The sequence below is a fragment of the Magnolia sinica genome, chromosome 13 (assembly GCF_029962835.1).
Source record: "Magnolia sinica isolate HGM2019 chromosome 13, MsV1, whole genome shotgun sequence".
Taxonomy (NCBI): Eukaryota; Viridiplantae; Streptophyta; class Magnoliopsida; order Magnoliales; family Magnoliaceae; genus Magnolia; species Magnolia sinica.
This window is the reverse complement of record NC_080585.1, coordinates 14,605,204-14,618,666: the sequence shown is the minus strand read 5'-3', so window position 1 is coordinate 14,618,666 and position 13,463 is coordinate 14,605,204. Positions and strand designations below refer to the sequence as shown.

General features: G+C 41.0%; 1 pseudogene; it reads right to left on the bottom strand.

The window, feature by feature from the left end:
- Positions 1 to 706: 706 nt before the first annotated feature.
- On the bottom strand, positions 707 to 3,138 carry LOC131224119 (senescence/dehydration-associated protein At4g35985, chloroplastic-like; annotated as a pseudogene).
- Positions 3,139 to 13,463: the final 10,325 nt, after the last annotated feature.

Genomic DNA, 13,463 nt, shown 5'->3' with positions numbered 1-13,463 from the left:
ATATGAGTGGAGAGGGGCTAGTTTGATGGAGTGAGTTGAGATGGTTTGGAAACTCATCCAGACCTTCCTTTTATAGGCTATGATGGTTGGGGGTTATGGTCGAGAGACTTAAATTCCATTAAGTCATTTACATGTTGAAAACTAGCCGTTTATGGACGTTTATTGTTGTGCATGGACCGTTATCTGTTGCATCTTGTTGTTGTGAGACAATAGCTAGCCATTTTCTATGTTGGGCTAGCCATGCAAGCGATTCTTGGACCCTACACTAATGGCTCAGCTGTTACAGTTTCTGCTGTAACAGCTCTTTTCAGTCCCTCTATTTATACTGAGAGATTTCTCTCTCAGTTCTTTAGTCTCTCTGCTAACCAGCCTCCCGCCATAGCCAAGGAGTGACACGATGCGAATGTGCGAAGTGCAAAGTACGCCACTAGCGCCTCCACAGCCACACTGCCTCACATGCCCACGCCCTCGCACCCGCACTGGAACATGCAAGGTCCATAGTCCACGGACTAAGTAGGTAAATATTATAATACTCCACATTCTTCATATACACCATAGGTTTTTCTCTTCTCTTTTCCATGTGGGACTATTCCCAAAAATCCGCAGAAAAGTGTTTTTTCAAAACAACTTTTTATATTATATGTTATTTTATTATTAAAATAATTTTTTTTATTAAAATCAATATTTTTGCAACATTGATATAGGCTCAAGGTTTCTTCTTTGCTGCACTCTTCACTATCGTTGAAGGGAGAGATGATGCAGGATTGATGACCTATCTGATCTTCAAAATGTTCCAACCCGTGCCAATGGCGTGCCCTGCAGTCGCAAACACATCTTCCATCACCTCCCCTGCACCCTCTCCAAACCTTCAATTTAAAAAGATAATTATAAGGTGAATTTTGGAGATAAAAAAGTTGTCAAATGACTAAAATCTCCCAGACTCCTATCAAGGTTTTAAATATCAGCATCTGGGGCCTTATTGGGACCCAAATTTGTGATGTGATACAAGCGGATATGAACCGTATCTGGGGATGAGAGTACAATACAGCCATATCATACCGGATTAAAACCATCCTCTTATAGTGCTAAATATTAATATGAATAAAATGCTACGGATGGAGCTTGGTTTGCCATTACTCATCTGCTGATGTGCACATATGTGCACACATAGGCGCACATACATATTCGTACACATGAATACATGCGTATTCATATGCACACAGACATAATATGACATCTCACATGCACACTGGTCTTCACCTTTGGGTGATGATTTTTGTCACTGCATCTGAGGTGGCCGCGAAAGCTTCTTTTTCAGCAGCTTCCATTGCATCCATGACCTTATCTGCAGTGCCAGGACCAGGAACAAAATAAATAATAATAAAAATCAGCTATCTTTATAGTGTATTCTCAAATGTTGATGTGCTACTTATGTTCTGATACTCTAAAACGTTTTATATTAAAGCCAAATGTGTTTTCGGTAAGCTTGCATAGGGGGCAATGTTTACTTCCTGAGAGCATCCAATGAAGCCAGCAGAACCTCCCCTGGGACCTTGGCCAGAAATGCCTAGCCACCTTCTGATCGGACCAGTGGTGCAGCCACTGATCCAGTGACAAACAGAACTCCATTAAGCAGCTTGGCTAATCTTCTGTGTCATTTTCGACGGCTTCCTTAACCTGAAAACACAGAAATGTGTTCAAACTGCAGATATGGGGATATGCTGTGGTACATGGTTTGAATTGAAGTACCTCACCACGGAAAAAATAATAATAATAATGAAGAGCACCAGAATGCACAAACACATGCAAAACTAATTCTCCTCCTCATTTACAAGGAAATCTTTGTTTTGGGTATTTCATGTAAGTGGTAATAACTACTATCTTCCAAGGACATTTGTTAATGTGCGCACAAGTGGTGAGCTCTTGGCCGCTGGATTGCCTGGGTAGCTGGATCTGTCTGCTGTGTTCTGTGCATGATGGTTATGCTAGATGCTTTGCTATGTGGGAGGAAGTTTTGGAGATTTTGTGTTATGGATTGTTTTGCAGTGAGTTTCAGGCTGCAATTTTGGAGTCATTATGCTTAGAAAGCATTTGGTAGAGGGTGCCGCTGATCAAGTTAGAAGTCGACTGTTCTCTGGTTGCAGGACTGCATGGTTCCCATCAAGAGATGCTTTGTTGTGGGTTTGCATTTTGTTCAGGCCGTCTATCTAGAACACGCGGTTAATTAGATGGGGGTTGTTTGGCTTTTGTTCCTGGCAGTCATTGTGGATGTGGAGGTCTGTTATGATTGCTGTTGGGTCCTCTGTAGTTGGGAGCCCTTCATGTGTCTTTTTTATGTTAGTTTATTTATTCCTTTCCCTGCTTTGTGCTGTATAAAGGAGCCATGCGATAGGTGAGGGCCAGCTATTTTGTGGTGCCCGCTTAAATCTCGTACAGTCAGTTTACCATATTAACAAAGTTAAAAGTGGTGTGCTCAGTTTGCACACAAGCTCAAGTGGGCACTTCCTACTTGGATGTATGGCTTTCTGCCGGATTTCAATTTGGGATGCTGAATTTTGAAGTAGTCTTTGAGTTGTAAGATGTCTAATCTGCTATTGATTTGTCCAGGAAACACCATTTTAGAATGTCCTCAAAACAGGCCTCTTCTGAGGGTTTCTAGGGATAGCTGTGATCTATTGTTTTGTTCAGGGCTCCTTTTCTACTATTTAGTAGTTACAAATTTTGGTTGTTTTTCTTGTTATCGTTGTAGTAAGGTTTTAATCATCAAATTTTCCTAGCTGCAATAGGTTAGTGTTTAGAATCATTTAAATAATTTACTTTCTGATAAATAGTAGCTTTCTTATTTGTATATAATTCATCTAAGGTGAGTATGTAGTGGTCCCTACATGTAGCAAGCTTTTAGGACAATAAGCTTGCGTGCTCCGGAAATTTGTTGGGGTCACTACAATGGAGGATCATTCTTCAAAAAGGATATAAAGAGGTAGGAAAAAGATCAGCTTAATGTTCTTGTTAATACCGCTTCATGCCTTTCTAAACTCCCCTTTTCTTTTCCCCAGCTTTGCTTTTGCTGATTTTACTACCCTATGTAGTAGAGTTCCTGTTCCTGTTCCTGCCCTCTGCAGCACCAGCTCTAATCATCTCTCTGCCCTTTTGAACCTAATCTTATTTTCCCACCAACACCATTAGTTTATGTTTTCTGAAAAATAAATTGAAATTTTTAAAAAGAAAAAGAAAAAAAAGAAAAGAAAAGAGCTAATACAGAACTAAAATTTCAGTACATCTTTGCAACCACGAAAGATGATTCTCAAATCCTCTTGTTTTTTGTTTTTTAAAAAAAAAAAAAAATCTTTTTTCTTCTCTTTCTTTCCTTCTTTTTCTTTTTCCAATAGAGAGGACATTTAATGAAAAAAATCCAAGTTATTCTAAGTGTATCAGGTGTTAGAGATTTTGGTTTATCTCTGTAAATAAACCAAAAACAATGAAGGCTTTGAGGAAAATGATTCTCCTTTTCTTTTTCTGTATTTGAGACAACCCTAAAGGGTTGAATATATAGAGTTTTACAATGACCATATAAGGTAAGATGATAAATACAAAATCTTCTATACAAGGAATGTGGCCTGTCTAACGTCCCCCCTCAAACTAATGCTTGTCATCAACAAGTAATAGTTTGCTAACTAGAAATGAGTGTCGTGCAGAAGTGAGAGACTTTGTAAGAATGTCAGCAATCTGATCATAGGATGCGACATGTGGTAGCAAAATGATCCGAGACTGAAACTTCTAGTGGATGAAATGACAGTCAACTTCAATATGCTTTATCCGTTTATGAAAAACTGGATTTGAAGCAATCTGAATGGTACTCGGATTATCTACATGGAGTGGAGTAGGATCTTATAGATGAACGCCCAAGTCAGAAAGAAGTCCACGTAACCAGATAATCTCACTACAAGCTGCTGACATTGCTCTATACTCGGCTTCCGTGCTTAATTTGGAAACAGTAGCCTGCTTCTTACACTTCCAAGAGATGAGAGAAGTGCCGAGAAACACACAGTAGATAGTGGTAGATCTGCGTGTGAGAGTACAACTGGCCCAGTCAGCATCTGAATAAGCACGAAGGTCCAGAGGGGCCGTGGATGAGACAAACAGATATCGATCCAGAGTTCCATGTAGATACCATAAGATGTGCAATACTGCAGTCATATGAAGAGTTCGAGGAACAGAAACAAATTGGCTAACAACTTGGACCGCGTAGGCAATATCAGGATAAGTCATTGTTAAGTAAATCAGACTCCCAACCAAACGGCGGTATAAGGTGGGATTTGCAAGGAGTTAACCATTGTCACGACCATATTGAACGTTAAGTTTCAAGGGAGTCTGAACTGTCTTCTTATCCGTTAAGGAGGCCAAGGCGAGAAGATTCTTGGTATATTTATGCTGGCTGACCAGGATTCTACGTATAGAACTCGAAAATTCAAGTCCAAGAAAGTATGTCAGATGACCCAGGTCCTTCATCTTGAAGGATGATTTCAGAACTTCCTTTAAAGCCGAGATGCCAGTATCATCACTACCAATCAGAAGTATGTCATCAACATATACGAGAACAATGACAATTCCATGCTCAGAGGTGCACAAGAATAATGATGGATCATGACCACTTTGAGTAAAGCCAACTCCTATAACAACATCATGAAAACGTTGGAACCATGCCCGAGGGGCTTGTTTGAGACGTATAGAGCTTTCTTCAGGCGACAGACTTTATTGGTAGAGATTAAAGATCCAGGAGGAGGTTTCAAATACATTGTTTCTTGGAGGTCTCCATGAAGAAAAGTATTTTTCACGTCCATCTGAGTGAGTGGCCAAGAGCGAATTGATGATACTACCAAAAGAGTGCGAACAGTTTTCATCTTAGCCACAAAAGCGAATGTCTCATCATAATCAATTTCGTGTTCCTATTTGTATCCCTGAACGACAAGCCGAGCTTTGTATTGATCTAATGATCCGTTAAACTTGAGCTTCACAGAATAAACCCTTGCCAATTGATTGTTAGTCAATAGGTCGAGTAACAATGTCCCACGTATGGTTATCATCCAATGCTGCAAGTTCTTCTGCCATAACCTTCTTCCAATAATCTTGACTAGCTGCCTGATGGTATGAAGTAGGAATAGATACAGTATCAAGGGTAGTATTCATGGCAGACATATAATATATCAAGCGATCAGGCTGTCGATTTACACTAGTGGAATGAGGTACCAAGATAGGATCCGAATCGATTACGGGTACAGTAAGGAGAGTAGTAAGTGATGGATCTGTACGTGGTCGTCGTGAATAAACCTTCAATAGACAAGGAGGGATACCCGAGGCAACTGGAATGTCAGGAAAAATAGTAAGACCAGGTGTGGGCGAAGGAGGAACAAATGAATGGAAGACAATATGCTCAAGAAAGACAACATATCGTGATACCTGTACACAACGAGAGACCGGATCATAGCAAGAAAATCCTTCTGAGTTTCTTCAACTCCCAAGTACATACATTTGACTGATTTTGGAAAAAGTTTGTTACGTTCACGTGATGCCTGATGAACATAACATATACAACCAAAAATACGAAATGTGGAATGTGTAGGAAGAGAACCGGTGAGAACAAAGTAGGGAGATTTACTATTCAAGACTATGGTTAACAACCAATTAATCAAGTAGACTAAATGCATCATAGCTTCCGCCCAAAAAGAACGAGGAACACTCATAGCTGTCATTAAGGTATTGGTAGTTTCAACAACATGGTGATTTTTTCGTTCAGCCATCCCATTCTGTTGCGGAGTATCAGAACAGGTGGTCTGATGAGTAATCCCATGACTCTGAAAATATGTACGAAAAGTTGTGGAGAGATACTCTCCCCCTGAGTCAGAACGGAGAGTTTGAATTTTTACTTGAAATTGTGTGTCCACCATAGAATGAAATATTTTGAATTTTTCAAACACCTGTGACTTAGAGTGCAGAAAGTAAATCCAGGTGTAACGGGTGAAATCATCAATGAATATAACATAATATCGTAGTCCAGAGAGAGACATAATTGGGTAGGGCCCATGACATCCATATGCACCAGTTCAAACATACATGATAATTTTGTAGTATTTAGAGGAAAGGGAATACACTTACTTTTTGAAAGGCAACAAGAAGAACAAAAATAATCCAAATCACTTTTATTAAGAGAAATATTCTCTAACATGCCAGAAGAAAAGAGCTGAATCAAACGATCAGAATGTGGATGACCCAGAAGAAAGTGCCAGAGTTTTCACATTTTATTTGCCGAACAAATATTCGAGGAAGAGGGAGAGAAGAAACAACGAGCTGGAGTAACAGATGGGTGAAAGTCCAGTACGTACAAACATACATGCTGCCTACCCTTCCCAAGTACCTTCCTCATTGCCAGATACTGTACAAAACAACAATTTGGAAGAAATATGACTAAGCAGTTATTGGATGTAAGTTGACCAACAGAAACTAAATTTGAGGAGAGTTTAGGGACATGAAATACATCACGAAGGGTAAACTGGCAATGGTCAGAAGGAGAGAAAGTTAAGGAACTAATGGACTGAATTGGTAGTTTAGTGTCATCTGCAGTAAAAATAACCTAATTGCCAGTGTAGGGACGAATATTACGAAGATGGGAGACATCACCAGTCATATGATTTGAAGCACTAGAATCAAAGAACCATGGAGAAGATGCGATTATACCTGACATCTCGGCCGCAGAAAGGATCTACACGATCTGCTGGAGCATCGCAGGAGTTAAAGGTTAGGAAAGACCTTCAACAGAACCAGTGGATGCCTTATCACTAATAGAAGGCTCGGAAGAAGTAGTTACAGAAGTAGCAGAAAGAATACAACCACGGCCACGACCTCGACCACCATGTCCACGGCCGAATGAGGATGGGTAGGCACATGAACGACAGTCCTGAAAACCATGATCAGTCTTTCGACAATACGTGCACCAATCTTTACACTGAGTGATGACATGTCCCACTTTGTTACAGCCGCAACAAGTTAAAGGAGTGGAACCACGGTTTGATGCAGAGGTGGATACAGTAAGTGTCAGGTTAGATGGTCCCTGAGATGTCCCCTGAGAGAGGACTTGCAATCGTTGTTCCTTGGCTAATAAATCATTAATAACCGAATTCATTGAAGGAGTTGGGCTACGGTTCAGGAGAGCAGCCCTGCAATGCTCAAATTCTGAACGCAGTTTCATAAGAAACTGTCTAACTTGCGCACTCTCGCACATTGAGTGGAATAATATTTTAAAGTCATTTGGAAATTCTAGATCCATCATAGCCATCTCTGTCTAAATTGTAACTATTGAAGAGTAGAAAGATTGAATACTTTTGTCACCCTAAGTAAGGTGAACCAAATCTTGTTCCAGGTGGTATAACTTAGCCGTATTACTCTATTGATATATTGTCTAGAGATGCTCCCACATATCCTTAGCAGTGCGATGTGGCGCGAGGCCAACAGCTATTGATCGATCAACGGAATCAAGAATCCAGGTAATAATCCGTCCATTTTTCATTTCTCAATCAGTCATTCTGTCGGCATCGGTGGAAGCAGGGACAGTAACAGATCCATCAATCAGTCCCCACAAACTACGACCCTTGAGAAAACTTTAAAAGTGGATGGCCCATAGATTGTAGTTGGTGCCATCGAAATTACATCATGGGGCTTCTGTACGAGAGTCTTTATTCATAGATAGGACAAGATTTTAAAAAAAACGATGCTGAAGAAGAAAGTACCTTGCAGCTGAAGATCAGAACAGCAACCGGCAAAAGAACAAAAGGGATCAGATGTAGCAAAAGAGAAATAGATCAATAGAGCAGGACGTGCAACAGTAGGTGTAACAATAGATACTGTTGTAGAGATCGGATGGAGCAGGAGATAATGCAGCAGGGATCAGCTGTAGTAGGACATAATGCAGCGGGATCGGATGCAGTAGTGATCGGATGCAGTAGGGATCGAAAGCAGCAGGGATCGGACGTGCGCAAGGACATGCGTAGGTGCGGACGCAGGTGTAGTAGGGGCCGGACGTGCGCAGGGACATGCGCAAGTGTAGATTAGACGAGCGTGGGGAGGGCCGGACGTGCGCAGGGACGTGCAGACAGGCTTGGGGAAGATCGGACAAGCGTGGGGAGGGCCGGATCTAACAGGGGGGGAGCCGGATCGAACAGGGGAGGACCGGATCTGACAGATGGAGGGGCCGGTGATGAAGAGATGCCAGATCAGGAAAATCAGGTCCGACTCCGGGACTGAGTAATCAAGCTCGGCCTATTTATGGTGTGAGTGTCCCTCCACCCTCGTCAGTATGTTCCCGTGCGGAGTTCCCATCCCGCACGGCGGGCGGGTGTTGAAGTGATAAAAGTCCCTTGATATACATTGATACACCACACTCTGACAGCTTAAGCTTTTGGAGTGAATGGTTGTTTGACATGGTATCAAAGCGGAAGATCCTATGTTCGAATCTTGAGAGCGGCAAAAATATGCCTATCTAAAATATTATTCAAAGAAGGTATTGAGAAGTATGAATTTTCATGAAGAAATTAATTCAGTGAAGCCAAACCGCCATTAGGTTTGGAGATAGAGAGCACAGCTCAAAAATTCTCCATCTTCGCTTGGCAAGGAGAAGAGATAGTGGAGCTCATCGAGCTTGACTACCGGCTCATCTTTGGTCAGAGGCCATTGAAGATCAGCTCCAATTCTTTCAGTGATTGTGAGGATGACATTTTCTTCAGTGAGTCTGATGAGTGTGAAATCTCCTTGGGCGAGTTTGAGTGCCTCCTCATCTTCAATGAGGTGGGCTGTAGAGCCTGGGATTTGAAGGAGGATTTCTTCTTTGGGTTTGGGTTTTGGGTTTTCATGGTTTGACAGAAGCAGTTTCATGACGGGGATATTGGGAGTTTCTGTTACGTTCTAACCTGCCACAATTCATCATCTTTTCAGCTTTTTAGGGATAAAATGGAAACTGGAGAAAAATGTAAGAATAAAATTGAAGAAGAGAGGATGGCAACACCAGTCTGATATCATATACAGAACAGTGGACTCGTGAATTCCTTTCTTATGTGAACATTCGAATCAGGCTGTCTTTTTTATTTTATTTTTTTCCTTCTTCTTATTATACATTGATACATCATCATCTAAGGCTCGAGCTCTTATAATAAGTGATTATTTAACATGGTATTAGAGTGGAAGATTTTGTATTCAAATCTCAACAGCAGCAGCAAATATGCCTTGATAATATATTCTAAAAAATCAAGTTCATTTAGTAACTAAAAATTTAATCCAGGGCCATTTATGGTGCAAGTGTTGCCACATGGAGTGGAGCATTAAAAGTCCCTCAATATACATTGACTCGATCCTCTAATGCTCGAGCTTTTAGAGCAAATGATTATTAAACAGACATTGTAAGTCACCTGAATTTTGATTTCTTGAAAGTATTGGGCATTGGCAAACGCACATCATTCTCTCACTAACTAAACAGTGGACCCACAATGCAATGATGATTAGCTCTGCTTTTTACTTTATTTTGTTTAATTTCAAAATGGATAGTTACAAGTTTCAAAATACTAGGTGATGGATTAGTGGACGGGGATGTGTGCACTGGCTATTGGTGCAGACGGTGTTCACACAACCTTTACCTTGAGGCACCCGCAATCTATGCTGGGAAAAGATGTACGTCCCATTGCAGCGAATCTAGTCGTCTGTTGGTATGATTAAAGGCCGTTATTTATTTTTCTTACTTTTTAGCATCTTTTAGCAACTTTATTCCATCCTTGTTTGAGGGCATTTCGGTGGCAAAGCTACTTTCAGAAAGGAGATATCATTCCCCACCCTAGCGAAGGGAAGCGGATCACGTTGAGTGACACACACCTCCGCGTCACCAAGTTCTGTGGGTCTCACCATGATGTATGTGTTATATCCACACCATCCATCCATTTGGCAAAGATCATTGTAAGCCATGAGTCCAAAAATAAAAATAAAAAGATCTGAATCTCAAGTAGACCACAAAAGTAGTGCGGACAATGATTTCCACCGTTGAAACTCTCCTATGGCCACCATGATGTTTATTTATCATCCACTCTGTTTATGAGGTCAAAAAACTTGGATGAAAAAAAAAAAAAAAAGTTCCGTGGGCCCCACCATGATGTATGTGTTATATCCACACCGTACATCCATTCCGCGAGATCATTTTAAGTTATGAGTCCAAAAATAAAAATAAAAATAAAAGGATCTAAATCTCAAATAGTGGGACAATACTTGAGCTTTGGACCTGCCTTATTTTTGGTCCGATGTCATGAAATGGATGGACGGTCTGGATATAACACATACATCATTACAGAACTTGTTGACGTCAACACATCACGCAATCCGTTTCCGTACAATGGGGCGGCTGAATGCTGAGCGGATTAGCTTTTATCCCGCTAACACCTTACTCGGTGTTACCCTGACCGTGTTGGGGCCATCTTAATGTAATATTTGTATATCTACGCCTTCCATATATTTTTTCATCTAAATTTAGAATTCATCTTAAATATTAAGATGATATAAATTTCAGGTGGACCACACTACTAAAAATAGTGATGGATAACCATTTAAAACTTTTTGTGGGCCAACAAAGTTTAGGATAAAGCTGCTCTTTATATTTCCTTTCATTCTCGTCTTCTTGATATTATCAATAGGTTGGATGGAAAATAAACATTAGGAAAACCTTACCATTGGCCCTTTGAAAATTTTAATGGTTAGACACTCAATAATCACTGTTTCCTGTAGTGGTCTACCTGAGATTTGGATATGAATAATTTTTTGGACTACATCCTATAATGTACTTGAGAAACGGATGGACGGCGTGGATATACAATATATCATCAAGGTGGGCCCACGGTATGGTAACCGTGTCCCTCGCCCCATTGTAATGTACTAATGTATGTGCCACAATACTATTTGTCCTATTTGGCTTCCATTTTCCAGGACGCGGATTGGGTATTACCCCCGCCTGTCCCTGGCTCCGAACGGGCAGTTCTGTGGGCCGGCCCACCGTGATGTATCTGTACATCCAAGCCGTCAATCCCTTTTCTCAGATTATTTTAAGGGATGAACACAAAAATAAGGCAGATCCAACGCTTAAGAGGACCACATTAAATAATAAGCTTGGTTGCATTAAAATGTACAAAGCATTAAATGTCAGATGCATTAAATGCAAGAGTCATCTGTGGTGTGGTCTATTTGACCGTTGGATCTGCTTCATTTTTATTTTACTGCCTTAAAATAATCTGAGAAAAGGGATAGACGGCTTGGATGTACAGATACATCACGGTGGGCCCGCCCACAGAACTGCCCGTTCGGAGCTAGACGGGCGGGGGTAGTACGCAATCCGCGTCCCGTTTTCCAGAATGCTTGTAGAGTTACGTTTTTTTCTTCTAATGATATATCACACACGCACTCACAGCCCCTCATAGACCCACGCACTTTACGCTTTCTGCAGGCCAACGATTGGGATCATTTGATCCGCTTATTTTAGGGTATAAACCCAACATAAAAGCATATCCAAAGTTCAATTGGACCACAACGCATGAGACCATGTGAACTGAACACCTGCCATTGAAATCTTATCCAAAGCTCAAGTCGACCACACCACAGGAGACCGTATGAGTTGAATACCTACCATTAAAATCTTCACGGGCCACAAAGGTTTTGGATCAAGCCGATATTTTTGTTTTACCTTCATTTGTGTATGCGTGTGACCTTATGAACAGTTTATATATATGACAAGTAAACATCACGGTAAGACCTAGGAAGTTTTTGACGGGGACATCATTATCCTCACTGTTTCATGTGGTAGGGTCCACTTGAGCTTTGGTTATACTTCAATTTTGGGTTCAATCTTAAAATGAGCTGAAAAAATGGATAGATAGGTTGCTTGATGGACAATAGGGGAGTCACCTTACCCTAGAATCTTTTTGTTATGCTAAACTCCTTGGAAGCCTTGGAACAATTCATCACCTAAAACAAAACGACTCTTTTACCAACATAAATTACTTACAACTCTCTATTTTAGGGCATGAACCCAAAAATGAAGCAGATCGAATTCTCAGGTGGACTATACCATTCGAAACAGTGGTGATTGTCCATTAATGAGCCACAAAAGTTATGGATGAATCTGATTTTTTATTTTTTATTTTTTTTCCATTCATCCAGGTTTACTTACATTATCAACAGGTTGTATGGCATACTTACATTATCAACAGGTTGGATGGCAAATAAACATTACTGGAACATTGCGCTGGGCCTTAGAAAGTTTTTAATGATAGGGCATTGATTTTCTAAAGTACAGTCCACTTTGAGTTTTGAATCTGCTTCATTTTTGGGCTCATGCCCTGTAATGGTCTAGCAAAGTAGATGGCCCCACGGCGTGGATGTAGAATACATGTATTAAAGCAGGCCCCACGGCAAGTGCCACACCGCCTAGGGTGAGGCCAAGGGCCGCACTTAATCTTCTCCCTTGAGCAGCACATGCCACACGTGCGCACAGTCCAGGTCATGTAGTTGGAGCTCGAGGTGGACATGCCAACTTGAGAGCTAGATGGGTCCATTAAATGTGGACCACATGTTCAGTATAAGTTGTTGATTTATAAGTTGGAGCATGTTCACGGTGGGCTCCAAGAAATGACTGGTTCAGATCTTGTACACTTGGGTCACATGACTCACATTGGCACGTGCTGCAAGTCATCACCACTCCTATCTTGCTTTCCACTATTTCTTGTGGTATTCCTTCCAGAAACTCATCTTCACGCAACCGAGCCCTAAACCCTAAACCCATGTGGACGATTCTGAAGTTAAAGAAAAAAGAAGAAGAAAATAAGAAAGGTAGAATCAATGAAGAGAGGGCAGAAAGGAAAGCAAAAAGGAAAACGAGAAAGCAGCGAGTTTCGGTGGAAAGCAATAACAGGCAGGGCATCTCCGGCAGTCCCTCTAAAGATGCTCCCCATTCCAACAAAAGCACAAGGAACTACACACCATAATGTGCTATATAACACTAATAAAGAAGAACTGTTATAATCATAAAGGAGATGAAGGGGTGGAAAAATGTAGTCCAGTAACATCCAAAACACCAGATACTGTGTAATATCTGTATGCTGAGGAGATGAATTACTTTATCCTCTACCTATCTTGGGCCTAGAGTTCATATGAGTGGAGCTATGGTTAATTGATCAGACCATTGATCTGCTAGGCCCGACTTTTGATGGATTGCATCACCTCGCGTGAAAGAACAATGCCATCCAATTCCGGGCTTCTTACTTGGTGTATCCTGCTATAAGTGCCTATTGGCAGCCCATGAAACTAGAGATCTTCATGTCTGAGAGAATTTTGGGGCATGGGCTATCAGAACAACAACATAGATCACTGAACGATGTGCTCCAAGTGCA